The sequence below is a fragment of the Trichosurus vulpecula genome, chromosome 6, assembly GCF_011100635.1.
Source record: "Trichosurus vulpecula isolate mTriVul1 chromosome 6, mTriVul1.pri, whole genome shotgun sequence".
Lineage (NCBI taxonomy): Eukaryota > Metazoa > Chordata > Mammalia > Diprotodontia > Phalangeridae > Trichosurus > Trichosurus vulpecula.
The window spans coordinates 130485407-130500637 of NC_050578.1; the positions used below are offsets into that span (position 1 = coordinate 130485407).

Below are 15231 nucleotides of genomic sequence, written 5' to 3' on the forward strand. Positions count from 1 at the left end.
ATGGCCTGCCTCCGTTCCTTGCCAGTTAAGGTTAGTACTAAGGGCAACTGTAGCTCTCGCAGGATCCACAGCCAGAGAATGTCACAAACTGCCACACACTGGAGGGATATCAGGTATGACTTGACACAATCAAACCACTCAAATTACACAAATTATGCTTTCCCAGCTTCTACATTGGTATTCTCAAACACTCTCTCTCTCTCTCTCTCTCTCTCTCCTCATAAACTCATGCAAATACTATTCTTTTCCCCCACAATATAAACTCTTCATCTACTTTCTATTTTCCATCTACTGAATGTACAAATCCCCAAGGACAGATTTAGCCCTTCCAATTCCTCCAATTGCCAGCATTGATAGAATGATCCAGCTACTCCTTTAGGGTAATCAACAACTGCCATCGGCTTTGAGCACTTTCTTCAATTTCAGCACATAGTTGATTCTTCAGTGTACATGACACATCAACTGGCCACTATTCACTTTTCATATTCCACCAACTGGAGCAATGACTGTGGCACAGGACCTGATACATAGTAAGCACTTATTTTTTTTTAATTCATTTCAACAAACATGAATCAATGAGTGAATATATAAGTTGTCTCTTTTTCCTATGAGGTCAGGAATTCCTGTGTGTCAGGATTCCTTTCATTTTTTTCATCTTGCATCTGTCTCTAGTCAAAATAATCATTCAAATTCTGTTTTCTTAGATGTTCCCAAGTGAACAGACCATTCCCTGGAACTGACCAATTGTCCCCAGATAGTGATAAATAGGCATTTAAAACACTGATCGCCACCTTTGCCTCTCCAACATAGAGACTTATTCCTCTACTCTCAGCAAATTCTTAGAATAGCAGCACTCAGGTATCATATGTATCTATTTGGAAACAAGTATGGATCAAATCATGACTGCACAGTTTCTAATCATTCTTTCTGTACTGCTTTTTGTCCCCTTGTCTGTTTATGCTTTTCTCTCCCCTTTCTCTTGTGGCATCAGCAGAAGTTCTGTGGCAGGCCAAACTTCTGAGTTAGCTGTCCCCTCTTTATATCTCCTGATTGAGGCTGTCCCTAGGCAAATGTGAAAAAATGGAAAAGGAAATTAAAAATCAAATAATTTTCCAACTTTTAAGAAGTTCACATAATGGTATGGTATAAAAGATGGTTGAAACTCATGGGCATTGACTTCCAGTGCCAAGATGGGGAAGTAAGGAACCCTCTCAATCCCTTCCAGATTCCCCTCCAAACAACTAGGGGAAGCAGCTTAGAAGCTTGGCAGGAAAGGTCTGTCTCACTGGGGTGGGAAAGGAAGGGAACTAGGTCCAAGAGCAACAGGAGCAGCAACCCAACCTCACAGCAGGGGTCTGCAGCAAGGCTCCAAGCCTCGGGCAATCCACCAGTGAGGCTCTGCCCTCCTGCAAACAAGCAGCCCCCTCAACAAGTGAGCAGTCTGTGCAGAGCAACAAGGCCCCACCCCAGATGCCCCATCCCCATCACAAGCCAACAACAAGGCCTTAACCCCATTGCTGACCAGTAGTGAAGTTCCACCCTAGGACAGGGCAACAGTGAGACCCTGCTCCTGGGGCTTACCAGAAGAGAGACCCTGTTTCCATAGCAACCCAGCAGCAGGGCCTAACCCCTAGGGCAGGCCAGCAACAAGATCCCTTCTCCAAGGCCAGCCATCAGAAAGACTCTGTTACCATAGCAATCCAGCAGCAAGGCTCCACCCTTAGAGCAGGCCAGCGGCTAAACCCCATACTCAGAGGACTCCCCCCCCACCCCCCATACAAGCCAGAAGGGAAGCCTATCCTCCAGAGCAAGCAAGCAGCTAAGCCCTGAAGCCTACTGAAAGCTATCAGTAAAACCCAGAGCCCCAGCACAAAAAGCTTGGGAGAGTGCAGGACCAGAGCCCAATTCTCAAATAAAAACACCATGTCACAAAAAAAAGCAGAAAAAGAAAAGAAAAACAAAAAAGAGCTTGACTATAGAAAGTTACTATGGTGATAGGGAGGATCAAGGCATAAACTTAGAAGAGGACAATAGTGTCAAAATGGCTATATGTTAAGCCTCAAAGAAAATTGTAATTTGGTCTCAGGCCCAAAAAAAATTATTGGAAGAGCTCAAAAAGGATTTTAAAAAACAAATTAGAGAAGAAGAAGAAAAATTAGGAAAAGAAATTAGAATAATGCAAGAAAATCATGAAAAAGAGTCTATAGTATGAAAAAAGATATATAAAAATTTACAGAGGAAAATAACTCCCTAAGAAAATAGAATTGATCAAATGGAAAAGGAAGTACAAAAGCTTACTGAGAAAATAATTCCATAAAATTAGAATCGAGCACATGGAAACTAATGACTCTACGAGACATCAAGATATGATAAAACAAAATTTAAAAAATTAAAAATTGAAGAAACTGTGAAATTTCTTATTAGAAAAACAAGTGACCTAGAAAATAAATCCAGGAGAGATATTCTAAGAATTATTGGACCACCTGAAAGCCATGATCAAAAAAAAAATAAATAAAAGCCTGGACATCTTTCAAGACATTATCAAAGAAAATTGTCCTTTTATATTAAAATCAGAGGACAAAATAGAAATTGAAAGAATCTACCTGTCACTGCCTGAAAGAGATCCCAAAATGAAAACTCACAGGAACATCATAGACAAATTCCAGAGCTCACAGATCAAGGAGAAAGCACTGCAATCAGCCAAAAAAACAAAAACAAAAACAACAATTTAAATATCATGGAGCAGCAGTCAGGATTACACAGGATTTTGGCAGAACCAGAGGACTTGGATATGATATACCAGAAGGCAAAGGCATTAGAATTACTACCAAGAATCACCCACTCAGCAAAACTGAATATAAATTTTCAGGGGAAAAATGGATATTGAACAAAATAGAGGGCTTTCAAGCATTTCTAATTAAAAGACCAGAGCCAAAAAAAAAAAAAATCCAAAATATAAGACTCAAGGGAAACATAAAAAGGTTGAAAAAAAACACCAACATTACCAACAATAACAACAACAACAACAAAAAAAAAAAAAACAAATCCATGAATGAGAAAACATAAGATATTCATCAAGTTCAAACTGTTTATATTTCTATATGGCAAAAAAAAAATTGTAACTCTTAACAACTTTATTACTATAAGAGCAATTAGAAGGAATATATGAAGAGAAAAGGTATGAATATTAAGTGATTTTGATGGGATGATACCCCCAAAAAAACAAAATAAAGGGGTGAGAAAGAAAATTGTGCTAGAAGGAGAGGTAAGATTCAATGGGGTAAATTATCCCACATATAAGAGACATGAAAGAGCTATTATAATGGAGGGGAAGATTAAGAAGGGGAATGGCAGACAAAATTTAAACCTTATCCTCATCAAAATTGGCTCAGAGCTGTCAATCAGAATCCCTGAGCCATGCCAAAAGGTCCCCAACCCCATGCATCCCACTTAACTCACCGAAAGACCAAGATCCAAATTCCATGAAAAGGCTTCACCATCCCACTCATAACTATAAATGTGAATGGGATGAATTCACCCATAAAATGAAAGCAGATAGCAGAATAGATTAAAAACCAGAATCCTATAATATGTTTTTACAAGAAACACATTTGAAGCAGAGAGATACATGCAGGGTAAAGGTGAGGGGCTAGAGCAGAATCTATTATGTTTCAGGTGAAACAAGGAAAGCAGGGGTAGCAATCATGATCTCAGACAAAGAATAAACAAAAATAGATCTAATTAAAAGAGATAAATTATATCTTGAGGTACCATAGACAATGAAGTCATATAAATACTAAACAGATATGTACCAAATGGTATAGCATTTAAATTTTTGAAGAAGAGTTACAGCAGGAAATAGATAATGAAACTATACTAGCGGGAGACCTCAACTTTCCCCTTTCAGAACTAGATAAATCTAACAAAAAATAAACAAGAAAGAAGTTAAGGAGGTGAATAAAATTCTGGAAGAGCTAGATATGATAGATCTCTGGAGAAAATTTAATGGAAATAGAAAGGAATATACTTTTTTTTTCTCAGCAGTATATGGCACCTAAACAAAAACTGACCATGTATTAGGACATAAAAATCTCACAACCAAATACAGAAAAGTAGAAATAGCAAACACATCTTTTTCAGATCATAATGCAACTAAAATTACATTCAATAATGGAATATGGAAATAGAAACTAAAAATTAATTGGAAATTAAATAATTTAATCAAAAAAAAGTGGGTCAAAGAACAAATCATAGAAGCAACCAATAATTTCATCAAAGAAAATGACAACAATGAGATGACATAACAAAATTTATGGGATGCAACCAAAGCAGTACTAGGGGAAAATTTATATCTCTAATTGTTTACATGGATAAAATAGAGAAAAAGTAGAAAAAGTAGTCCAATTCATTAATTGGACATGCAACAATAACAACCAAAAAAAGAACTAGAAAAAAAACAAATAAAAATCCCCAACGAAACACCAAATTGGAAAGCCTGACAATCAAAGAAGAGATTGATAAAATTGAAAGTAAGAAAACCAGTGAACTGATAGCTAAACTAGAAACTGGTTTTATGAAAAATCAGTAAAAATAGATAAACCATTAGTTAATTTGATTTAAAAAAGGAAAGAAGAAAACCAAATTACTAGGATCAAAAATGAAACAGGTGAACTCACCACCAATGAAGATGAAATTAAGACAACTATTAGGAGCTATTTTGCCCAATTGTATGCTAATAAATTTGACAATCTAAATGAAATGGATGAATATCTACAGAAATATAAATTACCCAGATTAACAGAAGAACAAACAAAATCCTCAAATAGGTCAATCTTAGAAAAAGAAATTGAACAAGCCATCAATGAACTTCCTAAGGGGAGGGGGGGAGGGGAAACCAGGACCAGATGGATTCACAAGCAAACTCTATAAAGCAATTAAAGAACAATTAATCCTAATATCATATAAACTATTTGGGAAAATGGGTGAAAAAGGAGTCATACCAAATTCTTTTACAACAGAAATATAGTACTGAGATCCAAAGCAGGAAGAGCCAAAACAGAGAAAGAAATTATAAATCAATTTCCCTAATGAATATTGATGCAAAAATGTTAAATAAAATACTAGAAAATAGATTACAACAATATATCACAAGGATCTTACACTATGACCAGGTGATATTTATACCAGGAATGCAGGACTGGTTCCATATCAGGAAAACTATCTGCATAATTGACCGTATCAATAACAAAACCAACAGAAATCATACGATTATTTCAATAGATGCAGAAAAATCCTTTGTCAAAATACAGCACCCATTCCTATTAAAAACACTAGAGAGTATAGGAATAAATTGAGCTTATCTTAAAATGATAAATAACATTTATCTAAAGCAATCAGCAAGAATTTCATCTATAATGGAAATAAGCTAGAAGCCTTCCCAATACAACCAGGGTGAAGCAAGGATGCTCATTATCAAATCTGTTATTTAATATTGTACTAGAATTCAGTAACAACAGAAGAAAAAGAAATGAAAGGAATTAGAATAGGCAATAAGAAAACAAAACTATCACTTTTTGCAAATGATATGTTATACTTAGAATATCCTAGAGAATCAATTAAAAACCTACTTGAAATTATTAACAACTTTAGCAAAGTTGCAGGATACAAAATAAACCCACATAAATCATCAGCATTTCTGTATATTACCAGCAAAGTTCATCCACAAGAGATAGAAGAGAAATTCCACTTAAAATACTATAGACAATGTAAAAAACTTGGGAGTCTATTTGCCAAAACAAACCCAGGAACTATATAGACACTACTATAAAATTCTTTTCACACAAATAAAGTCAGATGTAAACAACTGGAAAAAATGTTTTACTTTATTCATTTTAAAACATTATTCTGTGAAAGGATCCATAGGCTTTACAATACTGCCAGGAGTCCTTAACATACACAAAATTAAGAATTCCTAATCAAATCCAACTCCTTTATAATGTATATGAGAAACTTGAGAGCCACTCCAGAACCCTGCTAATTTTCCCAGATTCAATGCAAGTTTGGAATAATCAATCTACAAATCACAACTTGAACCAGTGCAGCACTCTCCTTTTATAGATTATTCCAGAGTCATAAATCAAATAACAAAAATACTTACAGGAAAGAATAAATAACAAAAGAGAAAAAAAAAGCATGCAATAGAGCTCTACTCAGGCTCACAAAAGGGCAATCTTCTGAAGTGGGAAATGGGGCAAGCCTCCCAGGGAAACCTTAAGAGGATAGGGAAATGATACCTCAGGGTATGAGCAGATGGGGCAAGGAAATACCATTGTTTACCTTATTCTCTCAGCATGTTCTCAATTGTTAAGATAGAGATCTATTGCAGCCCCTTGGGGCTGGATGCACTTTGTCTCTGGCTCTGAGCTACCAACTTCCTCAACATGGAGTCAATCTTCTGGACTCCCAGCCTCCACGTTTTTTGCAGACTAGATGCATTAAGGGCAGGCTCTGGTGTATCTCCTGCTCAATAAGCCTGTTCCTAGTGTCAGACTATTTCTTTTTCACAAGAAAGTTAAAGAAAACCCAGGACTTTCCACGTACCACATTTTATGCTCCTTTCCATCCTCCTCCAAGTTTATGCTGTTGATACAATCCCAGCCAAAAAGGATTATGACATTCTAGAATTTCCCTAACTGAATAGCACTTCCTTATCTTGGTGACTATGGGTACTTGAATTGAGTCCAAGATATTAAGGGAAACCTGACATAATGCTCTTTAATTCTCCTCCCTATTGAAAAATTTACAATCCCTGAAAACTACAAGAGCACAGCTGTATCCATATGATGAAATCATAAACATAAATTAAATTGCACAGATAATTATATCCAATACATTGTTGTGTTTGTCTATTCAGAGGACCATGACATCAGGAAAATGATAACATGACTTGCACTTGACTTTAAGTGAGGGAGGGCTGTGCAAGGTCACCAGCCTCACTTTCTCCTCCAGAGCCATCTGGGTCCAATGGCCTGATATTCACCAGGATGACTGGAGATGGCCCAGGATGCAATGGGAGACCTTGGCCCTTTTAAGCTAAAACCTTTTCAGGTGCTCACTCTGAGTGAGGTAACGCTTGCCCATTTAGTGAATAGGCCTCTTTAAGAAGTTAATCAAGGGATGGCCCCTTTAATCTGATACATAGGCCGCATGTAGATATATAGTATATAATGTCAACATCAGAGTTACAAGCAGTAGACCTAATACAGCACTCATGCGTAATTCATAACACATAACATCATGCGTCCAGGTGCCACAGTAGGGCAAATACTGAGGTTATATGCAATATGACCTTGAGCAAATCATTTAACCTCTCCAGGACTCAGATATCTCATCTGTAAAATGAAGAGGTTTGACTAAATGACCTATAAAGTCCCTGCTAGAATTAAATCTATGAGCTTATGCTTCTAATGTATAGAATTAACATGTAAAATACAAGTGACATAAGAGAAGGAACAATTTTCACTTTCGTCATTGTATCTCCCTTGTGCCTAGTACTGCCAGGCACATGGTAAAAAAATGCTTATTGAATTGAATGTAAATTCATGTACAAAATACACACTACATACAGTAGTGAGCACCTTCTAGGCAAGAGGTCTGACTTCTCCTCTTACCTCTGGAGCCTCATGTTTTATCCTAGCCATCGGGCAACTTACTAAATCAGTGCCACGTATGAGTTCTTTTCTGGTAAACCACTCTCAGTTCTGTACCCTTAGTTGTCTCAGACACACTGGCCTGCAGGTGATGATAGCTTACTCTAGCCCTATTCATTTTTAGGGCCTATAAAAGTATAACATTAGGTGGGAGAAGGGCAGTCTCTGGATTCATTTCTCCTCTCATGTGAGGCAGAATTGCTCCTTGGGCATAGGCAATCTTGGATAGCTTCCCTGTCCCTCAAAGCCATAGAAACATTCAGTATCCTCTTCCTTTGAATCTTGAACTGAATTCTCTCCACATGAACCATAGTCTGGGGCCACCTGTCCATTGCAACTGCTAGTTAGTCTTCCTTGGAATCACCAACCCACCATAGCTTCTGTCATCCTAGAGAAGCAGCATGGTATAGTGGATAGGGGATTGGAGTTGAAACCAGAAAGATTTGGCTTCAACTCATGATCAGATACATGCTAGCTGTGTGACCCTATCTGAGTCATTTAACCTCTCCAGGACTTGGTTTCTTCATCTGTAAAATAAAAGGCTTGGGCTCAGTGGTTTTAATGGATCCTTTCATCTCTAAAAATATGACACTATGAATCCAACTAATTCTTGATGGGCAGTTACAGAGTGTAATGTATCATATTTTCAGGGTCTCAACTATTCTCAGAGCTACTTTGAAGACTGGTATATTGCCCCATCTTTTAATTACTTGGTAGAGTTCACTCTCCAATAGTTCAATATCTCCCATTTTCCTTGGACACTATAATTGCATAGTAGACACTATCCCCAGGATCAAGCTCCAGACAGTAAACATAGCAACATAACACAGCTCCCCACACTAAGATAAACAAGCAGACAACATAAGTAAGACTCTATCTGCTCTCTCAAACAAATGTTTGTGAATCTCCGTATCTTTTCCATCTTCTGAGACCCCAAAGCAGAGATCAACAGATAAATGTGACTCTCACCTAAACTTTGCAGGTAGTTGTCAAAAAGTTTATGATATTATTCTTAGTGTCCTTTTATGCATGCATTAGAATGTCTATGTGCTGAATCTACTGAACTTTCAGCAGAAATATAATTAAAACATTCTGCCTGTGTGAATGTTTTTTGAGGATGGTGAAGTATAGTTCTAGGCACTTTGATTCCTTCCAAGGCCTAATAACTATCTAAAGTCTTGACCTTGATTAGAATGAATTACAGGATCATAGATTTGGAAACAGAAATAGAAAGCATCTTGAACTCTTGACATAGTATACTGATCCACATTTATTATCTTGTTCAAAGTCCAATAGTTCACATGCATGCTGATTATCCTACTTTTGTACCTGAATTATAGGTAAAGAATAGGAAATATGGATCTTCAAGATGATACCATTGTTTCAAGGGGTTCCTGAGGTCCTCTGTCTCAGTGGAATTTTCTGAGACCATGCTCCCTCCCATAGGAACACACTAGCTCTAATACTGAGTTTCCTCCTTAGACAAAAGTTTCATGCTTCAGTAATTGTAGAGTTCCCAAAGTTGAACATATCTAGATTTTTCCTTGTACTGGAAGGCTCAATTCTTCTTTGATGATGTCTTTTAACACTACTCTACTTTCCTGTAATCTCCTGCACAGGTGCCATGATGATGATGGACCATTAGGGAGTTCAGATACTAAGCCCCAAATTATTGCTTTCAGTACCATACTAGCATTCCGAAGAGTATGGAATTGGTCCTAATTGGCAACCTTTACTAAGTTTGTAAAATTAGTCTGAATATGAGTGTTTATTTCTTTCAAAACTTGCAGAACATGCATATAGAGATATTTGTGGGAGCTCATTGTGAGACAATGAACTCAAAGATGTACAGACAAAGCAGATCTTATATCTTCAGAGTAATTCCCTCTCTCTTCTCACTCCTCCTTCCCTTCCTGGCTCAGGATGCCTATGTCAGTCAGAATTATAGTCTCTATATAGTTAACCACGATATGAGAAAGGAATTTCTTAAGTGAATAGGTTATAAATACAATAAGATAAGACAATTGATAAAGTAATGTCAATTGGAAATTATGATCCTTTACCATTATTTACATGCTACAAGATAAGTCTCATTATTCAAGATAGTGTCTTGGATTAAGGTCTTCATCTTTAATGGCCATAAAAAGAGGAAAAATGCTCTTAGTCAGTTCCATCTGGCCTTGTTGACACCGAAAGAGGCATTCTCTGAGTTTACTCAGAGAGCAAGGCATGTCTGTAATGCCAAAAAATTGCAAAGCATTATGGTAGATTAAGCTCAAAGTGGGCCACAATGCCTCTCCTGATTAGCCAATCTAGGTTTTAGGCCTTTCTCAAATCTTGGGAGTTCAAAATGCTTTGGGTAGGGGTCTACCCAGATCCCTGGGGATCTACCTTTTTGATATGTAATATGTACTTTCTCTGGCTTTTTACAACATGTCAGCTTGAGCCTACCTCACAAATGTAAAACATCCTAATGTATAAGGATTGTAGAAAATCCCTGACTTAAGGTGTTATATCTGTATATATTTGAGTTTGGGAACTGTCTCAAAGAATTGGGAGTTGTCACATTATTGGGCTAAGTGTCTTAATGACGTTTTTGTTTCCTTGGCTCTCTGATTACTCCCTACATTTGAGAGCTTCCCTGGTTAGGCTTACAATTCCAAAATAATCATAAACATACAAATAAGCACCTTTCAGCCCTAAGTCATTAAAAATAATAATAAGATGGACCATTCCATGCATAGTGTGGCAAATAAAATAATTTCAAGAAATAAAACTTTTGGGTAAAATTATGGTCAATTTTATCTATCACAGCCAGCACATGATTGACAAAAAAAGGCTCTTTATACTCTCATCCCATCAAAGAGATTGCATAGCTACTTTTTTAGGTTTATATACCTTTGAACAAGAGGTGTTCCATCAGACAGCAATCAACTATAATTAGTAAACAGTTTAATGAGAGATGGATTTTACAAAGAGAAGTGAGCTTACTCCGATGGGGGGGGGGCTGAAAGTGACATCTTGTCACTCTAGGACAGAAAGATTATCACTGTATGCAGACCACTCCCAGCCTTGGGCAATCTAGAAAAAAGGATCTGTCTCCACCCAAGCTTGATTGAATGGAATTTACCTTAGACTAGAGATTCCAGGTAAAGTTGGGGTTGGACAGAGAAGAAGGTTAACTCAACCTTCAGAGACTGAAGTCTTGAAGTGAGGATAGAAAAAAAGGGGAAACTCTGATTCTCCCCAAATCATTAGTCATTAATAATCATCTCTCAATAGCCTGCCCTCTACTAACATTGGAGCTCACTATGGGCATGAAGATATTCACCACAGGCTTGCAAGAAACACCCAACACCATCGTAGAACATGATGGGCTACAGGCTCTGGAAACCCCCTTGAACTTTCCTTGAATATTCCTACTTCACCTGGCATTTGCTTGAGGCATGCCAGTAATCCTCTCAACTGGCCTTCCATTGTCTAGTCCCACCCTAGACCTCCACTCATTGATCTCATCTAGACCCGAGTCTCCCTTGGTCTAATGGTCCAGGTGCCTGGTGTTACCTCACAGTCACTCCATCCTAACGGCCATTCCCATCAAGATCCTCCCTAGGCCCCTCCTCCAATCACCCCAGACTACTTGGCCACTCCTAGATACTTCCCATAGTCCTTCTGCATATAAGATCCATCTTGTCTCCATGAAAGTGCTCAGATTCAATCTGGCCCACTTGCATTAGCTATTCAAATGCTTAGATTCCTTAAGAGTCTGGCCAATACGGAGAATCTTTGATAAACCTTGTTCTTCAGCTGGAAAAAGGCTTGGGTCAAGTTCATTTGGGCAGGACCTGCATGTCACCATTTTGGGGTCCCAGAACAATCTCAAAAGAACACAGCTGGTTATATTATTTCCTTCAATAAAACACTTTGATACTTAAGTTTATCCTTGGTCTGTCTTCCATATTTTCTAGTATGCCTCCTCACTTATGACAGAATCATGCATCTAGGAAATATTTGTTTCCAAATAGTGGAAAAATGGACAGGGGAGTCTGATTATCTGTCTCTTGTTTCCTTTAAAGAGTCCTTTAAAACATAACACCCATAATTTCCTTACAGAAACTCAAGCTTACTCTGATTATTGAAATATGAATAATTCTTATTCAAAGAGGCATGACTCCTGCATTACTTGTAGAAGACTATGCTGCATGTTTTATATCCTTCACAAAATTACTACAATATAACTTCTACCTGAATACCTGGGGTATTCAGGGAGGACTAGCATCTCTGGTATTGATGAAGTTAAGGAACCATATGTTTTTAGGGATATTCAAGACCCCAAAATACCAACATGCTGGGTCCTGCCCAAATGAATTTAACTCAAGCCTTCTTTCAGCTAAAGAGAAAAACAAAGTTTATCAAAGATTCACCACAGTGGGTAGAGTCTTAAGAAATCTCACCATTTGTGATGCTCATTTTCACAAGTGGGCTAAATTCAATCTAGTGAGCTAGACTGAATCTGAGCCCCTTCATGAAGGCAAGATGGATCTTACATACAGAAAGGTTGTGGTAGAGATCTAGGGGTGGTTCTGGTGTTGAGGTCAGGGAACCATATGTTTTAGGGGTGCTCGAGACCCCAAAATACCAACACACCAGGTCCTGCTCTAATGAATTCAACTCAAGCTTTCTCAGCCAAAGAAAGATAAAGTTTATTACAGATTTGCCATAATGGATGGTCTTAAGAAATCTCACCCTTTGTGACACTAGTTTTCACAAGCAGGCCAGATTCCATCTGAGGTTGATGGAATCTGAGCACCTTCATGGAGGCAGGATGAGACTTATATACACAAAGATTGTGGGAGGGATCTATGGTGGTCCTGGGGTGATGGGAGGAGGGGTTTAGGGAGGGTCTTGAGGAGGAGTCTAAGAAGGATCTTGATGGGACTGGGGTGAGGTCAGACTCCAGGAACCAAGAGAATGGGATTAAGGGTAGCTGAAGGCTACCTGGAGATAACAGACCTTGTAGGGCTAGGCTAGTTTAAGGGTCACAGATTTGAGCATAGACATTTTGTTAGGATCAAGGGTGGGAAGTAGCTGGACAATGGAGGACTAGGCTAGGTTAAGAGTAACCTAGAGATTTGGGCCTAGCAATAATGAAAGGTTTATGGCCTCAGCAAATGCCTCATCAAGTGGGAAGATCCAAGGAAAGTTCAAGGGGACTCCCACAGTCTAAACCCCATCAGTATGAAGGCTTACCAAGCCATTTCCAGGGCTGCTAACCCCCTTTTGGTGTCTATCTGTCACCAAACTTTCTCCTGTGACTCTAAGATGTCATAGCATGTGCAATGGCCACACCACCCAGTAAAATGTACTAGCGGGTAGGCTAGATCAGGTTGAGAGTAGCCAAAAAGTTTTAAACCCATTGGTGAGTTAGTAGGATGCCTACTCCAAGCATATGAAGACTTCTTCCAGTGGAATGGGAGGATGAGAATGATTTGTTTCAATGGCCTGAAGGTGGCTGAAGCAAGTGTTGTGGAACAGTTAGAGACTGGTCAGACATCTAAGACACAAAGGGCATCCACTGCATCCCAGGCAGTCCATCAATAAACCTGCTTTTGTCTTGTCACTGGACTTACATTTCTCTGGAAGAAGAGAGTGAGGGTGACAATTTGCTCAACTCCACCTTGCTTAAATCCAATTAATGGGTAAGTCAAGATATCACTTATTTATGATGTCATCGGTCTTCTTAAAAAACAAAGGAGGAACAACAAGATAACCATCAGGTTGGACTTACTGTCCAGAAATCTTTACCATCAGTGATGTTTGTGATTCCATGAATCCGTGTGGAAAGGACCCAGGAAAGATTGTTGGGACTAAGGTTATGGTCTTGGAGCCCAAGGCAGTCTTCATCACTATCCTCAATACAAGACTCTGGGCAAGCCACTTGATTTCTCTCAGCCTCAGTTTCTTTAACTGAAAGATGGGGATAATAATATCATCTATCCTGGAGGGTTGTTGTGAGGAGCAATAAAATAATAATGGAAGGTCCTTTGCAAACCTTAAAGCACTATATAAATGTTAGCTATGGCGATGAAAATGATGAGTATGAAAATGATGGAGTATGGCAAGCCAATGGAATTTGGCAATATATTAGGAAGGCAGAATTTATGATTTCAAAGAGAATCTTATATGTGCCTAAAAGGTCCGGAACCACAGGATATAAGGAATTCTCTAGGCAGAAGGCAGGAGAACTAAAGCATGTATTTATACTCCACAGTAACAAGCCCACAAACCAGCGTTCCCATTTTGATATTTTCATCAAAAGCTTCCAGGCCCAATAAGTCCGCCTCACAAGGGTAACCAGGAGGCCACAGAGAAGTGAGATAGTATAAGGCAAAATTGTATACATGCTTCCCCTCTATGGTAAGAAGATTACCCACTGGCCTCCGGTCAGCTCTGCTACCGGCAGCTCAGCTTTGGCTGTAGGTGTCTCTGGCTCCAACCGGAAAAGGAAAAGGAGATCTTCAAGCTGTCCTCTCCCCTCTTATAGAGTTTTTGACATCATCAAGTGCCGCCTGAATGACCAGGGCCGATTAGTTCTTGACTTGGCCCCTCCCCCTAGCGTAGACCAGGTTAACACACCTCCCCTCAGCCAGCCCCATGACTCATCACACAGGAAGTTCTCTGGCATGGTGGCTGGGCTTCCTGCCCCAGAAGAGCAAGCCCCAGTGTCCAGGGAAGCTCAATGAGGTAAGCTGAGTCATTCAAAGAAAACAAAGTCCATTCTGGTTATAGGCCTCTACAAACCTAATTCCCACCTAAGGCAGCTGTAACTTAATTGACCACAGCAACTCTCTAAATGGATAGGTTGTAATCTCTGTTAATGAAAGGCGAAATCACAGGTCCCTGATATATTTGCTATTGCAAACATTTCAAGTAATAAAGTTTACTGCTACTGATATGATATATACCTTTAGATATCAATATAGCTTATATGTTCTTCTCTTCTCCCCAAAATCCATGGATCCCCAAAATGTTAGAGCAGGTAGGCTTAGATTAATCTGTTAATCTATAAATAATCTTAACTAATCTATCAATGTCACAGGTAAGTCACTACAAAATGGTCACCTGAAATTCTGCTCAGAATTCTGGATCTGGAGTTCCTTATTGCTTTTCTAAGATTCAGTGTAGGCTTTTTTTTGAGTAACTGGCCTCACAAATCTTGGCCTGAGACCCACTAGGGCAACATCTTCTATTTATAGGCCATACAAGCTCCACAAATCCAAAGGAAAAATGCACTTAAGACATAAAAGCAGTATAAATAACATGGTGCAATTAATAATCAAATAAAATTATCCTTGACCCCCACGTATAGAAATGGTACAATCCCTTTGACTTTCAGGTGGGGGATGGGAAAGAAACCTCTCTGAGAAAATCTCTTGATGAGTAAGAAGCAAGGAAAGCTTCCAGATCTCTCAAGAGTGATACCTAGTTAAGAAGCCTAATTAAGAAAATAGTGAAAAAAAAA

The 15231-nt window shown here is 38.6% G+C and overlaps 1 pseudogene; it reads left to right on the forward strand.

The window, feature by feature from the left end:
* Positions 1 to 15231, forward strand: part of LOC118854757 — a 28106-nt pseudogene continuing 12875 nt past the window's right edge.